Source organism: Protomyctophum bolini, assembly GCF_963924005.1.
Source record: "Protomyctophum bolini genome assembly, chromosome: 5".
NCBI lineage: Eukaryota > Metazoa > Chordata > Actinopteri > Myctophiformes > Myctophidae > Protomyctophum > Protomyctophum bolini.
This window is the reverse complement of record NC_137866.1, coordinates 27,955,508-27,979,707: the sequence shown is the minus strand read 5'-3', so window position 1 is coordinate 27,979,707 and position 24,200 is coordinate 27,955,508. Positions and strand designations below refer to the sequence as shown.

General features: G+C 44.8%; 1 protein-coding gene across 1 annotated transcript in view; it reads left to right on the top strand.

The window, feature by feature from the left end:
* Positions 1–444: 444 nt before the first annotated feature.
* The window catches only part of sema3b (sema domain, immunoglobulin domain (Ig), short basic domain, secreted, (semaphorin) 3B), a 118,996-nt gene continuing 95,240 nt past the window's right edge, over positions 445–24,200 (top strand). The window contains exon 1 of the mRNA XM_080763211.1: positions 445–819. The gene's annotated coding sequence lies outside the window, so the exon portion shown is untranslated. The remainder of the gene's footprint in view (positions 820–24,200) is intronic.

Sequence of the window (24,200 nt, the reverse complement as noted above, 5' to 3'; positions counted from 1 at the left end):
AAGTAGCCTACATACAAACAAGCATGCATGCACGCACCTATATATGCAGTATGCACATACCTCAGAGAGAGAGAGAATGATGTTGGGGACAGCGAGAGGGAGTGACTTTACCTCTGGACTCTGGCAGAGGGAGTGGCTGTGGAAGAAAGACGAGGGTGTGTGTGTGTGTGTGTGTGAGAGAGAGAGAGAGCGAGAAGGGAGAGCTTTCACGCCTTTCTGAGCAGTGAAAGAATACATGGCATATTGAGACAGCCAAAAGGCAGCATGCAAAAGTAAAGCAGAGAAATAACAAAGGGAAGAGAATTAAAAGTGAGAAAGAGAGAGAGCCTGAAAAGCTTCCTCTGTTCTGTCCCTCCTCTTGTCTTCCCCTCCTCTCTGCCTGGCCCAGGAGAGAGAGAGAGAGAGAGAGAGAGAGAGAGAGGAAACACACAGAGAGAGAAGGAAGGCACAGAGAGAGAGAGAGAGAGAGTCTGCTGAACCACACTGTGCGCTTTAGCGCAGAACTCTGGATTCCAGGACCTTTGGAGTTACTCACGCAGATCTCTCTCCGCACACGCGCACCCTTACACCCTTACACACGCACACACACACACACACACACACACACACACACATACTCACAGATTTTCCTGGGACACATTTCTGCAGGAATCGCCGCCGCAAGACAGAGGGAGTGAAAGAAAGAGGAGTTGAGAATCATTCCAGTGGACTATACAGCCATGGCACCTGTCACGGGGCAGAGGGAGACTCAGAGAGCTGGGTAGGGGCGACGCCGGACACGGACGCACGCACACCGCACCAAGTTCTACTGGGACAAAGGTGAGGTTCTGTTACTCGCTCTCTCTATGTCTGTCTGTCTGTCTGTCTGTTCTGCCAATCTATCTATCTGCCAGTCAAGTTGGCATTAGTACACAGTCAGTGCTATAATTAAGCAAAAGTTAAGTTAAAACTGAATATCATTTTACTGCATTGTGTGTGTGTGTGTGTGTGTGTGTGTGTGTGTGTGTGTGTGTGTGTGTGTGTGTGTGTGTGTGTGTGTGTGTGTGTGTGTGTGTGTGTGTGTGTGTGTGTGTGTGTGTGTGTGTGTGTGTGTGTGTGTGTGTGTGTGTGTGTGCGCGTGTGCGTGTGCACGGTTTAAAGCAGTGAAATACAATCAGTCTGTAGTTCAGCTTTCTGTAATTGGATTTGATTGATTGTAAATCTGGGTGATTGTAATTTCTTTTAGCTTAAACTCCCTGTTTGGAACTGTGTTTACAGTACTTACAGTAGTGCGTGCGTGTGTGCTGGAAGGAAAATAGGCAGTGATGTAGGACGGATATAAGTTCCCCTCTGAGCAATTCAACGCCTCGGTTGAATGGAGGGTATATATGTACGCCTAAGTGAGCCAGATGAAATTGAGTGGTTTTGTTTAGCGTAATTGAATTTGACCTATAGCTGTGATTTATCACGGTCCGAATGGGGGGGGATAAGGACACTGCGTGACTCTTCCACCACGTGTGTAGGAATGTTGCTCTGAGGTTTCCTTCCACTGCTCGTCCCAGCGTGGAACTGTGGGATAATTTTGAGGAGGTTTTTACCATGTCCCTTTTTTCAGTGTGAGTTGTGTATGAAACAGAAAATAGCCTTGAGTTTGAAAAATTGCGTCTTCCCAGACACACATGAGTTGTGTATAACTCTGTAATGGTATACAGTATGAGGCTTCTATGTCATGATTCTTTCTCCCATATGAACCTGTATGTTTACGGTATATATACAAAACATGATTGTCACCTTTTTCTTCACTCTTAAATGCTGAAATGTAATACGGGAATCATCACATGACCTGGTCAGATTATTGTACAGTATATAGGTGAACTATACAGTACAATTTGAAGCATCTTCTATATTGCTGCTAAGTTCCTCTGGCAAATAGTCATTGGTTAAAAATGCTCTACTTAGAGGTGAGGACCCTATACAGTATATGAAAACAACTTAATAAAATAGAAACAATACATTTCTATGCAAAATATAATCGCAGTAATGCACAATATATCTGACAAAAAAAGGCATCGAATCTCCCACAGAGTGTTAATGTTGTCATTTGCCGTTGGAGGATAAATCGGGTCCTTTCCACACCTGCGCTCATTGTTCAGCCCTCTCTCCACGACACCCCGCAGGCATCCTGCTGTACTTTTGTTCTTTAATCTCATTTAGTTCTGCCTTTTATCCCAGAGTCCAGCCCAAAGTCACACTTTATTGCTCGCTCCTTCAATCTCTCTCTCTCTCTCTCTCTCTCTCTCTCTCTCTCTCTCTCTCTCTTGCTCTTTCACTCTCTCGCTTGTTCTTCTCTCTTTTGTGCTCCGTTTCGTCTCTCTCTCTCTTTCTGTTTCTGTTTATTCTTCTCTCTCCATCTTTCGATTCCTTTCATTCTCCTGCGCTATCCTGTCTCCCTCCCTCTGTCTCCCTCCACGCACACACACGCACGCACGCACACACACGCACGCACGCATGCACGGTGTGTTTGCTTGGTCCTATTCAGGCTGTAATCCCAACAGGTCTCTGTAGGTATACCCTCCCTCCCCCCAACCCTGTTGACACCAACCTACACCTGAACCCTTACATCAGTGGTTCCCAAAGTGGGTCCGGGGACCCCCATGGGGTCCTTGAGGGAGTTCCAGGGTGTCCCCAGCTAAATAGTTTGGAACCTGGTAACTCTGATTTTACAATATAAATATGAGAGATAGAAAGGCCATTAAATGGGGGTCCGTAGACTAATGCATGTCAAACTGGAGGTCCTTGAAATGAAACAGGTTGAGAATCACTGCTAGAGCCATAAAAATCTTCTCTTAGACATATCTTAGGCATATCTTTTCAAATTGACATGCAAATGTTTGGGAACCACTGCAGAAAGACAACAAAGATTTGTTCCCCATTTTTACGATTTTTCAAAAAATAGCAGACCTATAAGCTCGTAGCGCGGCACTCGGTGGCGTGTGTGCGTGCGTGCATATTTTGTGGCAACATATGAGAGCAGACCAGTGGCTGCACTTCATAGAGCCAGGGACTGTGTGTGTGTGTGTGTGTGTGTGTGTGTGTGTGTGTGTGTGTGTGTGTGTGTGTGTGTGTGTGTGTGTGTGTGTGTGTGTGTGTGTGTGTGTGTGTGTGTGTGTGTGTGTGTTTGACAGTGTGGTGAGACTCTATGTCTGTGTGTGCTCTGGGCCTCGCCTGGAATGTTAACAGAGAGAGACACACAGAGACAACAGGAGAGAGAAAGAGAGAGAGACAATGAGAGATAGAGGAACAGGGAGAGACCTAAGACCTAGAGAGAGAGAGAGAGAGAGTAATACAGTGAGAACAAAACAGAAAACCACAGTCAAATCTGGAGTGTTAATTATTTTTGGAGGTGTCCAAAGTGAGCAGGTCCGTCCTGTTTAAAACTCACTCAGTGCCACAGGACGCCTAATGACGCTTCCCCCTCATGGCCTAAAGTGCCATGGGCGCCTTTGGACACCTTTTTGAAAAAAGAAAGAAATCCTCTAATCTGGTGTGCAGGTCATGGCATGCACATGACCTGCACAATATAATGTCATTTTCTTTCTTTTATTTATGGCCTTCCGTGGCAAAGAGGGCCTTTTAATCAGGTGGCACTGATTAAAAGGACACTGCAGGGTCAGGAGGGAGCGCTGTCGGGTCATGAGGACAAGTCTCTGATGTTTGAAATATTTAAAGAGAGCTTTTCTGCTCTCTTGAAATGTCCTGACGTTTGCACCCGGGGCCAAGCAGATAGGTTGGTCCGTCATTCAAATAAAAGGTGAAAGGCTTTTAGCATAAAAATTTCATCGGAGCTCTTTTTCTTTTGGTTCGGATTTCCAAATCCGTTCAAAAATAACACAAATATACGATGCTTGACCCTGGTGTGTGCGTATGCACGTGCGCACATTTGTGACCATACTGTATGTCAGCGGTTCCCAAACCTTTTCACGCCAAGGACCCCCAAATTGACACTCATTAGCCCACAGCAGACCCCCATTTGTAAATATATCCCAAGTGCCCCCATGAGAGAAGAGTTTTACGGCTCTAACAGTGATTGTTCAACCATTTACATTTCAAGGGGCCCCCGCTTTGACCTGAATTAGGCTACACGGATGCCTATTTAATGACATTTCTATCTCTGGGACCACAATTTATATTGTAAAATCAATGTTAATTTAACTCTGAGATTGCACAAATCTCACAGATTGTACACACTCAGAGTTACAGATGGTCCATTTGGTTCCTATCATTTGGTCCCTATCATTTAGCTGGGGACCCCCTGGAACTCCCTCAAGGACCCCTGGGGGTCCCTGGACCCCACTTTGGGAACCACTGCTGTACAGTATGTACAGTATGTACAGTACTGTATGGTTGTGGGGCAATGCTTGTGGCCGACTGTGTGTGTACTTTGAGTGCATGTTACATGTAGTATAATCCTACTCTCTCGCTCTGAATCAGCAAGACATCTGGAAACTCTGTTAAAATTGATTTACACGGTCCATGCTGTGCCTCTGAGTCTGTCATTCATATCAAAAAGAGAACCGACTCTGAAATGTTTATCTAAAACCTCAAAATGTGATTTGTAACTGCCAGAGAAGCAAATGAAAGCAATGTTTGACCCAGCAGGAAAGGACTGGACTGCATGGAGGAGTGGTGTGTTAAAGAGCTCTCAAATGGAAAGTGCAGGAACACAACAACAGTCAATCTGCCTCTGTCCTGCCGCTGTCTTCATTACTGTCCAACCACACCACGGTTGATTTCCTCGACTAAAACAAGCTTGTCGGTTTGTCGACTGCCTATTTTCACGGACGAAAACTAAATAAAAACGACTAAAAGTGCAAGACTATATATATTGAAATATATTGTTTCGTCAACAAATGAAAGGTAAATGTTATAGGGAGGGACTCGTGGAGAAGAGATCTAGTAGAACTAAAAGACAAGTCATTGTATGTTGTGATTGGGCTCTGGAGCTGTGCTCTGTACAAGCTCATCACAACACATTGCATTTTCAGCATGCAACCAGGTGTAAAATCTGCCATTACGACACCACCAAGGCCTGCCAAAAATTGTCAACTAAATCAACTGCATATTGATATTTAGTCGGCTAAAATTAGACAAAAACTAAAATTTGAATAAAACTAAATGGAATTTTATTCACGAAATCCAAATTTGGTGTCAAAATCAACACTGCATGATAAGGACTCCAATATCAGGACTGCTCACTACCACTTAAAGGACCACTTCACCACTTTTCAACCAGTGACATCATTGATGTCAGTGGTTGAAAAGATTTTAGAAGATTCAAAAATACATTAAGATTTTATTATCATGAGAACGATGGCTTCCATTTCCAACTTTTCAGGAATAGAAAGCCTGCCGTTTCTATTAGCTTGGATTCCCCATCGATGATGTCACTGGTGGACGGGTTTCTAAACTGCCCACAGCCCTCCTTTGAAACACAGACTGAGTGAGTAGGAAAGAATTGTGCTATTTTATCATGAACATTAGCGAGAACCAATTATTGCGACCATCATTCGACACAGTTTACTATGAAAACACGCCTCGTGACACGTTCCATATTCAGTATGGCCGTCTCCATTATGAAGATCACAACTCTACATCTGGCATCACGGACACCATGTTGATCTGACCTCATCAAACCCTTAGATCTCCATATATGGAGCTGACCTGTGTGCGTGCATGCGCGTGCACATGGGTGTACGTGTGCACGTGCATGTACGCGCACGCCGCACCAGTTTCTCTGCATGTTTGTGCCTGTGTGTGTGTGTGTATATACGGTTCATCTTGTAAGCATCAGCAATCCTCTAAGAACATATATCATGTGTGCTACTGTTAAACTTGGTTAGATCACTGCCTGTCAGCACAAACATCAGTGAGTAGATGAACTAAACATATTATGCATCTCAGTGGAGGTATACGGGGGTTAGACCACTCATTGAAAGGATACATAGCTTTAGTATTCTGAGGTAATTGCATAGTGCTCACATTGTTGAATTGTTGATTCAGATTAATGCGAGAGTGGTGGGCAAGAAAGTTTGAGATCACTCTAACATTTTTTAAAGTGAATCCTTTGGTTGCTGTGTAGACACGTAAACATATACACTTTTGTTTAACAGAAACTGTATGGTCAGAAAATGGATTGCATTTCGGAATAGAGCCCATTCTGGGCGGGAGCCGGGAACCCCTTTTGGTGTTCGAAGCATTATGTTATACTTTAGCTATTTTTGAAAAATTGTGACAATGTGGCGCAAATCTTTGATTATGTTCTTTCAGAGCGAACGTTTTAAACTCAAATCTTTGCTTCTGGGGGGTCCCTGGAACAACACATTTTCAGATGGGGGTCGGCGGCCAAAAATAATTCTGCTGCTCCTTGACAGGAAAAAGTTTGCGCACCACTGACAAAACTTTAGAAGACATTTTGTAGAATGGAACTGGGGTGTAAACAGGTTAATTGATCGTAGGACGTTTACACCAAACAAGACAAGAGGGTAGATAGTTCACGTAGATAGTATATCTCAGGATTATTAATGGCTAAGTAGCTGCATGTCAGCTGATAAAGGTAGATAAGTTCACTACAGATGGATTGATTGCAGTTGAAACTGAGGGCAGGGAGAATAGCTTAGCTCAATTAATCTCTTTTAAAAAAAGGGCAGATCCTGAGTGCTGATATCCAAGACAAGGTATTAGCTACAGAGGATGTATAATTAGATGGATTAGTGTGTAAATATTTTCGTAGAAGTATAAGGTTACGTGATTAAACAAAATGTCTTTGTGTAGCTATAGATAGAGGAATAGCTGGCCTAAACAGGGGTTAGAGAAGGCTATTATATTGATTAGGTTAATGGATTGCCACATTTTTTGCATTCTTTGCATTTTCCATGTGTCTATGAGGTGACAGTACTTCATTAGACACCCTGGAGTCGTTTTTATGTGCAATGGTGTATTTACTTTGTATGTAGGGTTTCTTCCTGGAGGATGAACCCTTGACATGTCAAACGGGCCAATGAAATAAACAGTAATATAGTGAGATCACACTATCAGCCCCTCCCCTAACCCCTCCCCCTTTATCATACAACTACAGCTGTGGGTGCGGCTTCAGTTCAGGTGGATCACCGCCCATCACCACCCACCAGGAAAACCAGGCATACTTAATGAACTGGTGGGCGTGTCCACATAAAAACAACATTTTAACAAATACTTAGTTTAGACTAGTCATTGGTTAGACATGGCATGGGTTAAGGTTAGGTTTAGGTGTGCTGCCCCGTGGGATGTTAGGGTTAGGGTGAGGGTTTGAGATAGGTTGTAGTTGTAGGACTAATGACTGGTCTAACCAATGACTAGTCTAAACCAAAAACTGTCTAAACTAAACTAAGTACTGAACCCAATTCACACACCATAATATCCAGCGTTTATACGGCGTCCTCAACTCCAGTTAGCTCAGTGTCAGACTGCTCTCTGTTGTTCTGCATGTCATCTGATGCTTTTACTGCTTTATTCGGCCATGCACCTCCGCTCCAGATGCACCTGCTTACATCTGCTTGTATGTGTCGTTGGGGGATTATGTTACTCCTGACCCCAGAGTCTAGGCACACAGACAGACGGCAAACCATGAAGCCAGATGGACTCTGCAAAAACCAAACCCATTGCCATGCCATAAGCCATTAATAAAACCATAATACTTGTCTGAACTGGGCTTTAACCCATTTTGGCCGGGAACCCCTTTTGGTGTTAGCATTATGTTCTGCTTTAGCTATTGAAAAATAGCAGATCTACAAACTCATAGCTTGTAGGTCTGCTATTTTTGAAAAATCGAAGAACGACTGACATAGAAAGATAGCTTTTTCAGAAAACTGTCAGGACATTAAGTAGAATCTGATCTCAAGTCAAAATGGCTTTAACGTGACTACGGTTAAATGAAAAGGTTATCTTACAGACTGATTAGTCACCCGGCACGGCAAGACTCTTAACTCAACAATGGCTGCAGGAGAAAAGGAAATATTCTTGTGTAGTGGAATATCTCTCACAGAGACAATCAATCTATCAATCAAGCATCAACACACCCATCTCAACCTGGCCTTAAAGTGCCATTCAGGCTTACAGATCAATCAATGATTGAATGTCTTAATAAGGCACCGATCTATTCATCCCTGTGCTCTGCACTGGAATACCTTTCTGGAAGTGACAGTAAAAATGCTAGACTTGGATCTACTTTGTAGATTATTATTTCTTCAAATGACTTTAATAACTTACAGGTAACTATAATCGCATCCCATACGATGCCTTAGAGTTATGGGTTAGATGCACTTAGGGGTTCTTTGCTTTCAAGCATTTCACAATACTATGTAAATATATCTCACAGAGTGTCTCCCTGGAAGAGTAAAGCTCTAATGCTCCCATCATTGATTGCTTTTAGGAATTCAAAGCGTGCTTACAGATGGCCGTGATCACTGATCTGACCTCACCCTAGGCCAGTAGAGGCAGGCATCACATTTCTGCACTGCATCTAAATGTTGTTTCTTATATAGACGTGTGTCCAATTTCCAAAGCTAATCTTGTGTCTTATCGGCAACAAATTTCTAGTTTATTTAATGCTGAATGATTTTATTGGTTTCTCTCTGCTGAGTAAAACATTGATAAGGCCAGTCCATGCAGTCAATGACGCCAGTTGATGACATCAGGGGTGGAGATTTTACATGAATTTTAGGTCTTGGGCCCATTTTAACACGGGCTTCCCAATCTAAGATCGTTTGTATTTGTTGGTTTGGTCATGGTTTGGTCCGATGTGGCCTTTCATTTGGTCCAGAATTGATTGAAAAAATAACAGTGAAACTCTGATAAAAACTATAGCCATTCTTATTTCTTGTATAGGCCTACATGTATTTACTAAGTTGTACATGCATGCAATATTGTTGAAGATTACCTACAGGGTCAATCATTTAGCCAGGGCCCCCCTGGAAGCCTCCTAAGGACCACTGGGGGTCCCTGTACCCCATGTTGAGAACCACTGCAGTGGAGCTCAAACAATGACAAGTGGGTGAATCCCTCCCTGCTCCTTTCTCTGTCCTTCCCCTCCTCCACGTAACACCTCCTCTCCTCTCCTCTCCTCTCCTCTCCTCTCCTCTCCTCTCCTCTCCTCTCCTCTCCTCTCCTCTCCTCTCCTCTCCTCTCCTCTCCTCTCCTCTCCCCTCCCCTCCTCTCCTCTCCTCTCCTCTCCTCCTCCCCTCCTATATCTCCTATACCTCCTGCAATGTTCAGCTCTGTCCATCATTGTAGCGGAACAGCCTCTCCACAGCTACAGCGACCTGTAATTGCACTCTCCATCTGTGTGTGTGTGTGTGTGTGTGTGTGTGTGTGTGTGTGTGTGTGTGTGTGTGTGTGTGTGTGTGTGTGAGAGAGAGAGAGAATGCACATGAGAAAGTGTGGGTACGTGAAAGAGATAAAGAAACTGGAAAATTACGTGTGTGTGTGTGTGTGTGTGTGTGTGTGTATTTGTGTAAGTGTCTGAATATGTATGTGGGCATGCTTGCTTGTGTGTGACAGAAAGAGTGTGTGTGTGTGTGTGTGTGTGTGTGTGTGTGTGTGTGTGTGTGTGTGTGTGTGTGTGTGTGTGTGTGTGTGTGTGTGTGTGTGCGCGTGTGTGCGTGCGTGCACGTGCTGTCCTGTCCCATCACCTTGAGGAGAGCAGAGCAGTGAGACTGTAGTGAAGGTGAATTAAGGAGCTTTACACTGGAAGATGGAAAAATAACAAGATGCGCACGCACGCACACACACACACACGCACACGCGCGAGCACACACAGCGCACACAATTTTAATCTCTCCCTTCTTTAACACTTTCTCTTGAACACAATCTCTCTGTCAGCCCCCCTCGCTCTTCCTGTCACACACACACACACACACACACACACACACACACACACACACACACACACTCAGTGTCCCAGGGGAGTGCTCGGGGGGGGGGGGGCTTAAGCACGGATTGTGGTGTTCTGCAGTGTGCCTGTCAGATAAGGAGGGGGACGCAGGCCTACTGCCTGCCTGGTGACACGCTACTGAGCGCGTGCAGTTGTCTCTGTACCTGTCACTCAAACCCACCTGTCACACTCTGATGGCACGCACACATGCACGTTTTCTGAAGAGGGCTGTCCTCAAAAGAGACACCTTAATATTTACTTATTAATTTTGATGATATAACTTCTAATGATATAGCTCATTTTGCTTTAAAAATGAAATAAAACAACTTTGATTACAATTCAACCTACATTATACAGTATGTCCCTTTACTTTCCTTCCATGTGTCCGTCCGTCCGTCCGTCCCATTCTTTATTTAATTTCCATTTCAGACTCTGCAGCACTACCGCCCTCCTTCCCTCCCTCCCTCCCTCCCTCCCTCCCTCCCTCCCTCCCTCCCTCCCACCATCCCTTTCCACTCCATCTTTCCACCTTCCTTAATCCCTTCGCTCACTTCCTTGCCTTCCCTCAATCCCTCCCTGTCTTCCTCTGCTTTCACCACCTGTGTTCCCTATACTGTAGCAGCTGCTACATCCCCACCAGAGATGGGAGTTATACTGTAGCATACCTCTATTCTCCAGCTGCTACATCCCCACCAGAGATGGGAGTTACAGTATACTGTAGCTAAAATAATTTATTTTTTACCAATAGCACATATCCCAGATACCAATAACATGCACATATCCCACATATCCCAGATTTCCCTTTACCGTTCATCATTTTAATTTTCCACTAGACTTCACCTTCAGCAGCAGCTGCACCATTTGCCTCAATCACTGAGACCAATCACTGTGATGATGCTGTGCTGGGAAGTGCCGGCTGATGATTGGATGGATGCAGCTGGGGCAGTAAAGATGGAGCCACGCCCTGGCAGGGCTCAGCTTCGTGGATAGGGAGGTGGCATTTTGCCAAGCTGGCTCGCGGTCTCTCACACCCTCTTATAATCCCCCTACACGCGCACGCACGCACAATCCTGCTCTATGGTCCCCTAACAGCCACACCTATAGTGGAAGAGACCCTCTAGACACTTTAGAGCACCGAAGTCCTGACGTCACTCGCTCTTCCCCTGGTTCTGCCTGGTTCACGGAAGTAATTTCTCTATGGAGAATAACATACTTTACTTACTTACGCCTATTACCCCTTCTGGGGTTTAGGCCGTCGACAAGAGTTCTCCAAGCATCCCGATCCTCAGCCAACACTTCCAGCTGTCCCCAAGTGTGGCCCATAGCTTTTGCATCTGCCTCCAAGTCTCTGCGCCAGGTGTTCCGTGGCCGAGGAGAATAACATGGGATCATCTTAAAATCGTTTCATATAAGCATTGTGGTCCAAAAATAAACAAGCTGTCTCTGCGTTATTGTCAGGGGAGGAGGTGTCTCTGTATCGTTTGTACGACAGTCAGTCACTCATATATGTGACCAAATTTGACTGCGGGACTACCATTGGATTTTTTTAAATCTTCGTTTTTTTTCATGTAAAGCAGGGAATCATTAACCTGACGCTGCCAGATCCAAAAAGCTTGCTACACAAATTTGTTTCACAGCTTATTTGGATCTGGGATCGCGGAAGCAAATTCGATGACGGGGCTGTTCCTTTTTTTCAAGATACATGGTAGATGATTGGATGGGAGCGTCTGTCTATCACCGTGTGGGTGTGCAAACACAACCAATCATATCGACGTGTCTATATACCGTCACATCCGCATCCCGCCTTTAGCTCACGCTGATTGGTTCGGTACGAAGCAGATCTGACTCAGGGCTCAACTCCGTCAGAGATCCCAGATGAGTGTTGTGTTGGGGAATATGTTTCCGCAATACCGCCCTCATCTGGCAGCGTCAGGTTAGGGAATCATAGCTTCAAATTGACATATTGGTTGTTCAGTTTGACCCACCAGTTTTGGAGATATGGCTTATAGAGTAACATCTTGCAGAGAAACAGCGAGTTGATAAAACAGGCTTGAAAGGTCTCTTACAGCCCCACTCCCAGCCCCAGTCTCCTGACAGCTCCTCCGGGCAGGGCTAATTGACTCAGTCCCAGGAGGTGGGGAGGGAGGGGGGGGGGGGGGGGGGGGATCATGGCACATTTCTAATTTGGCATCTCCTCCTTTGGATAAAAGCTGCACCCCTCCCCTCCCCATCCCTGCAGCCCTCCCATCATCCCTCCTCCATGCACATCCTTGACTCCATCCGACCCCCATCCCTTGGTGCACCTTCATCTATATAGTCTTCTGTCTCCCATCACAACGTCGGCCATGTTTGTCTATACTCTACTCGATACAGTCTAGACTCTAAAGTCCTTTGTATAATTCTTCCTGCGTCTTCTATCCATCTCTTTGCCATTCTGTCGTCTTGTCAGTATTCTTCATGCCTGGGTCCGTGTCAGCCTCAAAGACAACTAAATACATGGATAGAAACACAGACATCAAACACACCCATAGTGGTTCCCAGGTTCACTTTGTGGAGACAGAATCTCTCTGAAGGCAAAGCCCCATGCTGAGCAAACAGGGGGTGCAGGGTCTGGGTGTGCATACACATGCGTGTCTCTGTTTGTATGTTTGGGTGGGTTCATATTGATTTATATGTTTTTGTGTGTGTGTGTGGGTGGGGGGGGGGGCTTTCATGCATGTTTGGGCAGGCATTGCGTGTTTGTGTGTGTGCGTGTGCATGTGCGTGTGCGCATGCATGCGGACGTGGCCTCATCCCTCTTAACGAGCAGCCAGACAGAGAACAAAGACATTTTGTTATTGATCGTATACTGTAGCTCTCCAGAATCAGCAGTCATAATGAAAGAATCTCTATCAGAGCCTGTCAGGGAGTTGGGGGAATATCCTGATACATAAAACAACATAGAATAGTGGTTTTGTTCACTCCAGTACTGTAAAATGTGTCTTTGTGTACAGTTAGGCTGTTTCTACTGCACCTTAATTTGGTGCAACATAAGTGTGTAACTACCGTATGTGTGTAAATGTGTGTGTAAGGTAACTGGAGAACTCGCCGCGGTTTTAGTGCATTTTAGTTTTACTTCACCTTGATTTAAATTGCATTTAATTGAGAGAGAGAGAGGATGGTTGTTTAGAGTTAACACTAGATGAAGTATGAATGCTAAGGTTTAAACACCAAGGCGAGTTCTCCGGTATTCGTGTGTGACCTCCCATTAACCTAACAGTCAGAATACTGGGATGTCGGAGTTATGAGTGGACCCCGTTCATAATCCCCCCCCTCCATCTCTATGTGTGTGTGTGTGCGCGTGTGCGTGTGCATGTGCGTGTGTGCGTGTGCGTGTGTGTTTGCTTAGCGTGTGGGTGAGGGGCTTCAAACAGTGCAGTTCTTTATGTTTGAGCTTCCCATATGTTTATTTACCGGTCGCCGCACCCCTCATTAACCACAACTTACAGCAGCTCTGTGTGCGTGTGTGTGAGCGTGTGCATGTGTGCGTGTGATTGTCTTCTTAGGGTGGAAATGACATGCCATAGGCCAGGGGTTCCCAAAGTTGGGGTTGGGCCCCACATGCTTGGGGTAGTGGGACACTGACGGTTGGGTCGCTAAATTATTTTGGGTCATCAAAAATATTTTTCACACTCACAATGTAAAAAATTATTACAAATACATTTTAAGCATAATTGTTACACATTTCCAACATAGCCCCCTATACCAAACGTGCACGTTTATGTGCATACAATTATCTCCGGTTTAGGTTGACGGCAACATTATTTTTGGGTCGGGGGCTGAAAGGTTTGGGAACCCATGCCTTTGGCTTATAGTGGTTAAAATGTTGGCTTTCCACACGGGAGACCCGGGTTCGATTCCCGGGTGTTACATTGGTGCCGTGACCCGGATGGGGTTTCCCTGCATGGGAGGAGGTCAAAAGGGGGGTGAGTGTAGCAGAGTGGCTCAGAGCCTCAGCCTGATGGCCTCAAAAGTCTAATGTCTCCCCTGATCCATATAGGCCTTTGGCTTAGTGGTTAAGATGTTGGCTTTCCACACTGTGGGTATATATACTGTATACACACACACACACACACACACACACACACACACACACACACACACACACACACACACACACACACACACACACATTGTGTATTATATATGTCCTCATGTTGCATCTATTCATGAATGTGCTGACAGGCGGGTAGCATACGTCACTTTGCTTTTATATCACTACTTCTCTTCCCTGCAGTTCCCCTTTCTGTCCTCACCTGTGAAAATGTAATGAGTTATATACTAGATTATCTGTCTCTCTATCATTTTTTCCCCTTTCTGCATCCTCCCTCCTTGTCCTCTGTGACACAGGGACGAGCCACGGGTCACTGACTCATGAAGGCATATCTGCCCCTGGGCAACACAAACATCCCTCCTTCCTCTCTCATCCACTTCACACTCTCTTTAATCTGTTACACTCTGTCTCGTCTGCAGAAGTTTAATGTTACACACAGCAAAATCCTGTTACATTCTCAAATATGTATTTGTGTAATCAATGTGTGTAATAAAAGTGTCGTCCGATTTAAATTAACAATTAGGATTTACTGTGCATTTGACTCAAGAAACTTCTTCCTTCTAAGAGTCTGGATACATAGACATGTGTGTCTACGCATGTTCTAACTGAAGTGTGCAAACTACTGTTGTTTGCAGAGCCAACATTGCCCACAACATGACCCAGATACTAAACATAATAATAATTTTCTGTAAAAAAACCCAACAAATAATAATCATACATGAGTCCAATCCAGTTAATTGGTTTTGGATTGGCTTGGATTTGATTGATTTAACCGGGTTTCATTTTATTGAGTTAGATTTTTGAGTTTGGGTCCACGACGTGTGTGTTGGTCTCTGTGAGGGTTTGTGTGTGGTTGTTTGACAGTAATGGAGACAGAGGCAGGACAGAAGCAGATTGTACGGACAGCATTCTGGGAGCAGTTCAAGCCTATACAGGCCAGACATGGAGGACAGATGTTGGGACATGCTGGGACATGTTGTTGAACCCTCGGGTCCATAGTGGTGCTTCCAGACCTGGATAGTCCTGACCTACATAACAACATACTGAGTGATACTTTGTTGTGGGGTGAAAATAACTGATCTGCAAGCTCAAAATGTCACAGCCTGACATTTTGTGAACTTGTAGATATTTCCCCCTTACGACAGTACTGTATATTACGCCTGTGTAACACACGCACGTACACACAGCCACTCGTAGGGGTTAGGGCAGTGCTGCTTCCCAAGCTTTTTCACGTCAAGGACCCCCAAATTGACACTATTTAGCCCGCGGACCCCCATTTGAAGAGATATGCCAGATTTGTATTACGCTCTAGCAGTGATTCTCAACTTGTTTAGTTTCAAGGACCCCCAGCATTAGTCTACGGACCCTCATTTAATGGCATTTCCAACTCTGAGACCCCCAATTTATATTGTACAATCAATCTTCATTTAACTCTGAGAGTGTATCCAAATGGACTCGTTAGGTCTCTCAGAGTTACAGACCCATAAGCGTCCAATTGGTTCCAAACTATCATTTATCTGGGGACCCCCTGGAACTCCCTCAAGGACCCTTGGGGGTCCCCAGACCCCACTTTGGGAACCACTGGGTTAGGGAACCTAGAACCATGAACCCACTGTATATAGTGTATGTGTTTTATGAACCATAACGTTTGTGCATCAGTCTCCAAACTGATCTTAACACTAAGGACGTGTATACACGTCCTCTCAAATAAAACGGTGGGGTGCCTCAAGACGTCCTTGGGTCCTTTTTAATGATGTAAAACGCGATCGCTAAAATCAAATCACTTCCTTGTTTTACGGGCCGGCAAAACGTTTGCTATTCTCTCTAAATCTACGGCGCTGTCCGTGGTTTTGATCAAGACGCCGATGTTCCGTCCTAATTTCGGACTTCATCAAGCATCTCGTTTGGAATATTAATGCTTCTAAAGAGAGATCAGGCTTATTAGCACAAGGTAGTAATCGGACATTTCACCACCCGGGTTTTGTGGGGAGAAATGGAAGGCGGGGCATCCGCTTGGCACTCTAGTGTCTTTATATTCTGAAAAATACCCCGGTAATAGTGTTAAGTATCTCTTAACTGTCTAGCCATTGTAGAAGTTACCCATGTCGCAACCATTTGATATCAATACAGCAATATCTGCCTTTGTTCATGAATGTTGTCACGTTGGTAAATCATTACTATACCACTTTAAACTGCCGTTATTCAATGAGGGGTATATTATTTTCCAGACAACATTAAACTCAGCTCAACCGTATTGGTTTATGTTTTATAATTCTCCTGTGATCCCGATGCCAATCCACTGGACCATTAACCCTTTCACCCCGAAGTTACAACCATGGTTTCAGTTACCGACTGCATGCAGGGATACATGACACTGTGTTGTGATCAGGCATGTCAGAAGGTCCCAAATGTGTGACATTTGACTGTAACATAACCGGACGTGTGTGTGTGTGTGTGTGTGTGTGTGTGTGTGTGTGTGTGTGTGTGTGTGTGTGTGTGTGTGTGTGTGTGTGTGTGTGTGTGTGTGTGTGTGTGTGTGTGTGTGCGCGCGCGGGTGCACTTGCGAGTGCGTGTGCATGCTGTTTGTGCACGTCTTTGTGAAGAAGACTGGGTGCATCTCAATATCTGTTGAAAAGGATCTATCTGTGGCGTTTGCTGTGGTTTGGGAAGCCATTGCAGTGGTTAGTGTGTGTGTGTGTGTGTGTGTGTGTGTGTGTGTGTGTGTGTGTGTGCAACTGTGCATGCACGTGCGTGTGCTTATGTGTACATGCATGTCCTCCTTTCCATTCGTTCCACAATAATAATTCCTGAACCCTTTGCCAAGCTGCACGCACACACACAGACACACCTGCAGGGTAATGGTTAATACTAGGTTCCACATCAACACTGACAGGCTGACAATCACATCCTGGTAAAAAAAATAGAAAAACTCACACACAATTATCGGCAAGAAAAGCCAAATTCCTCTGAGCCCCATCTTGTGATTATTGGGTTGTAGGTGCTGATTTCACAGTTAGCAGGTGTGTAAGCGTGCAGTGACACACCCGTCTCTGCATAATAACAGAGAGAGAACAAACAAAATGTAAGACATTATTACCAAGCCACTCTTAAAACTATATAAAAGTGAAAAGACTTTGACTTCGTCTGTGTTCTGACCTCTGATTGGTCTAATGGTCTTGACGTTGTACCCACGTGCACTGACTCCATGTCCGTGTTGGCAGTCCCATGGCTCCGTTCCTGGACACAGTGCTGAGATGCAGTCAGAAGATTGTATTTAGAAAAATAAATGTATGATGTAGAGATGTGCAGGGTGAAGAGGAAAGGTGACAGTACCGGTCCTTGGGGAAACAAGGCACATCTGACAGGATGCCCTGCAGTCTGATGTGCTGTAAATCTGCATTTCAAATTGTCTGGCGTTTCTGGATTATATCCAAGGCACTGTAGTGCCCAATGGGCCAAATGAGAATAAAACATTTTTGCTTAGGGCCGGGCCAAAAAGCTGAACTCAATTCTGCATAATATACATTATATTTCTATATAAAAAGCAGCATTGTTTTGACAAGCTGGTAAGAGTATTATGTTATTATTAGGCAATGAAAAGGTGAGGTTGCCTTACCAAAATGTGATTTATTCAATCAAATTTTCCAAAACAATGATAAACAAGTTGTCGATCACACACAATTCACGGAAGGAAACATATTCTGTAAGTGAATGAACACGCTTTAAAAGCACCCATGAGGTAAAATTAGAAAGTATGTTTTATTTTCTAATTTCCAACAATTCTAAGTAACATTTCACCGGCCGTGTAATGCCCAGGTCTGACTGCAGCCTGAGCAGCATTGCTTTTCGGGTTTATGATCCGTTCGGGAGCGGATGATGTCGCTACGTCATGTTGTAGTATTGTTTTGTAGTCGGTAATCTTCCGGAACTTCCTTTCCTCTCAAACCGATTCTTCTCAATAATAGCTGTAGGGTACTGAGCTTTTATTGTTATTCTTCTGGTTTGAGGGAAAAGGAAGTTCCGGATGATTCATCCTTCCTGATGACTACAAAACAATGACTACAACATGAAGTAACGGATATCATCCGTTCCAGACCGGTTCACATGGCAATGTTGTAACACAGACAGACCAGGCTTTCCTCCGAGGTGGAAAGCCTGCTGACACAAGGTAAGGTCTGGTGTATATGGGCTCTGTAAATGATGCCGTTATTCACACGGCGGTTTGCCCGGTTTACAAACTGCAGGGGGTTGTGTGTGTGTGACTGTTTCAATGTCATTGAAGTTCACAACAAGTTCATGGACATGTTTCTCAAACCCAGCATGACAGACAGGCACCCAAAAAAAGAAAAGGGGAAGACAGTGAGAAAGGCAATAACAGGAGAATATAATGACACATAATTACCAGCCTAGCAAGCTGGACCACTTGAAAGGCAGCCAACTGTAATATGGTTTGAAAACAAAACCACGTTGCTTTCTCGTTGGCCTCCTAACATGCACGTGGTCCTTCTGACAACACATGTGTGAGTGGAGGCCGCCATGTGTCCTTACAGTGCTCTCATCCAGACACAGTAAAACCAGTGTTAATGCAGGCTAACTAACACAGAGATAGGCAGGAAGATGGTGCACAAAGAAACACCTGAAAGAATGGGGAGGAAGAGAGTGAAATGTGCTGAATCTCTACCAGCATTAAGTTTCTGTTCCTCCTCTCCTCTCCTCTCCTCTCCTCTCCTCTCCTCTCCTCTCCTCTCCTCTCCTCTCTCCTGACATGAAATAGTCATTAGTCATTGTGGTAATTCCACCCACATGTCACTGTGTGTTAGCTAATGTGCATCACAAATGTTTGCTGTGTGTGTGTGTGTGTGTGTGTGTGTGTGTGTGTGTGTGTGTGTGTGTGTGTGTGTGTGTGTGCGTGTGCGTGTGCGTGTGTGCGTGCAGTATGTGGAGTTCTGCTCCTGCATCTGTGTGCCTCATAAATTGTGAGCGTGTCACCATACAAGATTGTTACAAGATTGCGACATTCAGGAGAGCTCAATTATGGATATGGGTGGCTATATATATTCTTTCTAGCAGTTGGGGCTCTATTGATGGTATTTGTACTTCTACCTCCCATTAATTCATTTATGGCTTTGACCCCAAACGACCACTAGCTGGATTGCCATGGAATTTGCAGTGCATCTTCATGCCTGGAGGATGATGATAACCCTACTGATTTTGAGCCAATGGTCTTTGCTCCGGCACCAACATTAGGCCAAAAATTCCATGTGCACCAAAAATATCACAACATCTACTCGGTTTGCCACGAAACATGTTGAGTGTCTTCATGCTACCTGGAGGATGCCATTTCAGTGACTCCACTACCTTTCATTGGAGTCAAAATAAAATCTCTCCTAATCTGGATTTGATTGTATAGGATGAACCCTATGAGGAGCTGCACAGCCTCTATGGGCTGCGGGGGGCTGTGTGTGTGTGTGTGTGTGTGTGTGTGTGTGTGTGTGTGTGTGTGTGTGTGTGTGTGTGTGTGTGTGTGTGTGTGTGTGTGTGTGTGTGTGTGTGTGTGTGTGTGTGTGTGTGTGTGTGTGTGTGTGTGTGTGTGTGTGTGTGTGTGTGTGTGTGTGTGTGTGTGTGTGTGTGAATTGGGCTACCGCGTGTGCATGTCTCTCTCCCTCTCTCTCTCTCTCTCTCTCTCGCATGCACGCACGCACACTCGCACAGAGGGAGTAGGATGCTTGACAGGGCAGGGTTCTCATTTCCATGTTCTCCAGTCGACAGGTGCTAAATAATGAAACACTGCACAGGAGGAGAGGAGAGGAGAGGAGAGGAGAGGAGAGGAGAGGAGAGGAGAGGAGAGGAGAGGAGAGGAGAGGAGAGGAGAGGAGAGGAGAGGAGAGGAGAGGAGAGGAGAGGAGAAATTGGTAGTGGAGACAGGAGAGTGGAAGAGAGAGGAGAGAATAAATACGACACAACACCACACTATAATGTACAACACACCATGCAACACCACAACAAAACACCACCACATTACTGTAGAACACAACACAAACATCACAACACTGCACTGCCCAGTACAAGACACTATATGACTATATACACAATATACAGTATGTGCGACAGATAGATCTTAAACTTATATACTTTCCAGATTTCACCAGGAATCTATCCTTGGCCCCCTTATAATTGTGAGCTTGTCGCCTATTAGGAAATACCAAGAATAACAATGGTTAAATTGTACATCTCTCTGTCTGTGCAAATATGCTCTAATGTGGCCTGGACTTTTTTAGTTGAAATGTTTTATGACATTATAATGAATTATAAGTGATTTTTTTCCCCGCAATTTATGTAGTGGAGCTACTCAGTGTCATACAGTTAAAGACTGTGGTTGTACTGGGCAGCTCCCAGGCCAGTACACACATTCCTGTGCAGCTCCCAGTCATTTGTTTAACTGTAAAGGTTGATGATACAAACTAACTACATTTAGTTTAGCATGATTTGCCTGCACATTCAGGTGTGATTAACCACATGAACCCCAGCACCCCCTAGCTGTACTCTTCTTGGGTGAACATTGCAGTACGGGGAACCTGTGATCCCACTTCTAGCAGCTCACGATCCATCGCGTTGAAGCGCTGTGAACTTGTACATCGCCCTCTTTTTGGCAAAGAGATTTGATGTAGAAGGAAAACAGAAGCCGACCAAGTATAGAATCCTGGGGGACTCCGGTCAACTCTAAGTATATAGGGCTTAAGTGGTTAAATGGCATTATAATGGATTCTAAATTGCCCTTGCCCTGACCTCATTGCTAGTTGCCCAGTCCCTCTCATACTCATTGCCAGCAGCAGATTTTCCCCTCAAATGTGCCCTTAAATTTGTTTCTTTCAGTGCGTTTGGTGAACCTACACTGGATAAATTAAGGTTAAAGAGATTCCTTCCTTCGAGTCTCTTCCTCCTTAATTGGTTCAGTCAGTTATCCAACTCCAACTACATTTTCTTCACGTAAAAATGTTGCCTTCTCTGCTGTGCGTGTGTGTGTGTGTGTGTTTGTGTACGTGTGTGCGTGCGTGCTCTTGTGCGTGCTTGCTTGCATGTGCGCATAGAGTGCATTCCTCTGTTTATTGAACAGGGTGGGGGTGTGGGCGTATGCGTATGCATGGAAACACTGAAGTGAATAAATGGTGCCGTGGGACAGGGTGAGTTCGAATGTGTTGGTCTTGTGTGTCCTGTCTATGAATAGGGTCATTTTTTGGCATGAAATACAATCCCCACCCACCTGCTGTGTGTGTGTGTGTGTGTGCAGAGAGAGGGATGAATAGACAGGAAGAGAGACAGAGAGAGCGAAAGTGACATCTGATGTGGGATCTCAGGTGCTGATCTGTCGCCTTTATGTCTGTAATGAGTGTGTGTGTGTGTGTGTGTGTGTGTGTGTGTGTGTGTGTGTGTGTGTGTGTGTGTGTGTGTGTGTGTGTGTGTGTGCGTGTGCGTGCATGCTTTTGTGTGCGCATGCCTGTGTTTTTTGAGCAGGTATGTGTGCGTTCACTCTAGTCTGCACATTTTTATTTGTCTATAACCAAAAGTATCATTTGCTTTTATAACTGTAATAACATCATATTACTGCATGGTTGCTGCCGGAGGGTGATTGACGATTAGATGCAGGATAATATAGTGTAAGAATTTAAACATTGAAAGAAGGACCACTTTATACAGATTATTGTATGTTCAAGTGCGAGCAATGAAATAATATCTTTGGGTCTGATCCCGAGTTCGGAGAGTCCTAACCCACCAATTACAGATGTTTTGACCGATGTCTCTTCAAAAGGTGTCAAATAAAACATTTATAATCAATAAGAACATTTCTGACCCATTGTGGAAAAAGGTCAAATAATGGCCCATCAGGCCCTAGTTGTCCAGGCAGCTACAGGCTCCTAATGCCTGACAGCGCATCGCATCGTGGGTTCAAGTCCCAGGTATGGGACTTAAAGTCCCTATAGTCCTATACTGTACAAACTGTACATACAAGCATGACGGAAGAGCCAGTTCTATGTGTTATCATCTCCATGGTAATGTAATATACATTGCAATGTGCTGTGCTGTGCAGTAGGCAGCGTGTATATAACAACAGTGTGCCAACAGATAGTGTCGGCAACCTTCTGGGCTCCCGTTTCATTGATTCACCTATGCTGCAGATCTGAGACAGCTGTGCTCAGGGGCTCCACGGAAACTCTATACATACCACACACAGTAGGAAGTTGGAATCCTACTAGTATTGTGGTGCATACTGTATATACTACAGTATACACCGACACAGCAGAAGTTTAAACTCCAGTCTCCTCTCTTCCTCGAGTTTTGTTTTTCCTGGCATGCACTGCGTATGGCCTAATAATACAGAAATGCATGCAATCGAATGTGAACTGGACATAATACTACGTATGTGTGAGATCTAACACTTGTATAGAGAACAGCCTATGGGAGTCTGGGATAACAGCATCATAAAGCCCGGCTTGGGCTTTTTCTTAAAACTGTTCAAAGGGGGTTTCCTGACACTTATTATGACAATACTGAATGGGATCTGGGCAACTGAAAACGTCTGACCCGCGAGACATTAAATAGGTATCATTGCAGTCCAACCTCCTGCAAGTTGCTCATTAAACGACGTCCCAGCTGGTCTGGGACAGTGACACCAGTCAAGGGGGCCTGGGAGAGCTACGGTGAACAAAGAGCAGTGTAATGGATTCATATGGAGGTGGGCAGCATCCTGCAGACTGTATAGTGAGAGAGGCAGGGTGGCCGATGTGTGCATGTGAGAAACGGAGAGAGAGAGAGAGGCTAGCAGAGTGACAGAGAAGAAAACCCCTGTGAGAGAGACAGAGAGAGAGAGCGAAAGGGAGTGTGTGTGTGTGTGTGTGTGTGTGTGTGTGTGTGTGTGTGTGTGTGTGTGTGTGTGTGTGTGTGTGTGTGTGTGTGTGCGTGCGCGTGTGTGGATGGGAAGGCTGTGCACTGAGGCGGCGTTTGCACAATTAAAAGAATTCCTGACTGCATTCTTTCAGAACTCCCATGAAAAACTCCCATACACTGCTGCCATTCTCTCTCTCTCTCTCTCTCTCTCTGTCTCTGTCTGTCTCACTCCCTCCCTCCCTCCCCCTTTGTCTCTCCCCATATCTTATTCAAATTCTCTTTATCACTCCACAGTCTTTTTTTTCACACTCACTGTCCATTTCGTTCTGCCTATTTCTCATTCACTCTCTTATTTCACCCCCTATCTCTCTCTTTCTTTCCATCTGTCAGTCACTATAACAGCTTGCCTCATGTTCCCATCCTCTCTTTGTTGTGTTTTCTTCTATTCTCTCCTTTCGCTTTTAAAGTAGAGTCAGCATTCTTACTGCAACACTCAGCTTTCCCCTATAGCTGCTGTGTGCAGGTGTGTGTGTGTGTGTGTGTGTGTGTGTGTGTGTGTGTGTGTGTGTGTGTGTGTGTGTGTGTGTGTGTGTGTGTGTGTGCGTGTGTGTGTATGGGTGTGTGTGTGCGTGTGCGTGCGCATGCGTGTAGGGTTTTAGATATATTCTCAATTCAATGAGTTTATCTTCAACCATATGCCCTTAACTACACTCTCCATATGCTCTGGCAGAGCTTATAAAGCTGACATGACATTAATGCCCCTCATTTATACCGTGAAATATTACAACAGCTCTTTAAGCATGTCAAGCGAACTGCTGCTGATGGAAGCAACGTTTGGCTTTGAGACACAGCAGGTTGCATTTGCTTCTGATTTGTGACATCCCTGGGTCAGATCACACCTGGTGTTACTGCTTTTCACGCTGCTGCAATGCGATACGGGGACACAGAAAAGGCGAGCCGCAGCCACACACAGTAGCTTCCATTTGTTGAAAATCCCTCCTGTCAAGTGGGTTCTTAGATACGAGGCTGTTACTGTAATACTGTAATAGGTTTTGGGTTATTTGATTACTTTTGGTTGCAGTGTCACCCCAGCAAAACTACCTGTAAAACTACTTTTGAAATTGTGCGAGAAGCCAGTTGTTCTCAACCTTTTTGGCTACGACCTCTCCAAAAGAATCATATTTGAACCCCACCACCCTGACAAGCTCCTGGAATTGTAGGCATTATATTTTGTTTGACTATTGAGGAACATATTATATATTAGGTGGAGAGCCACTG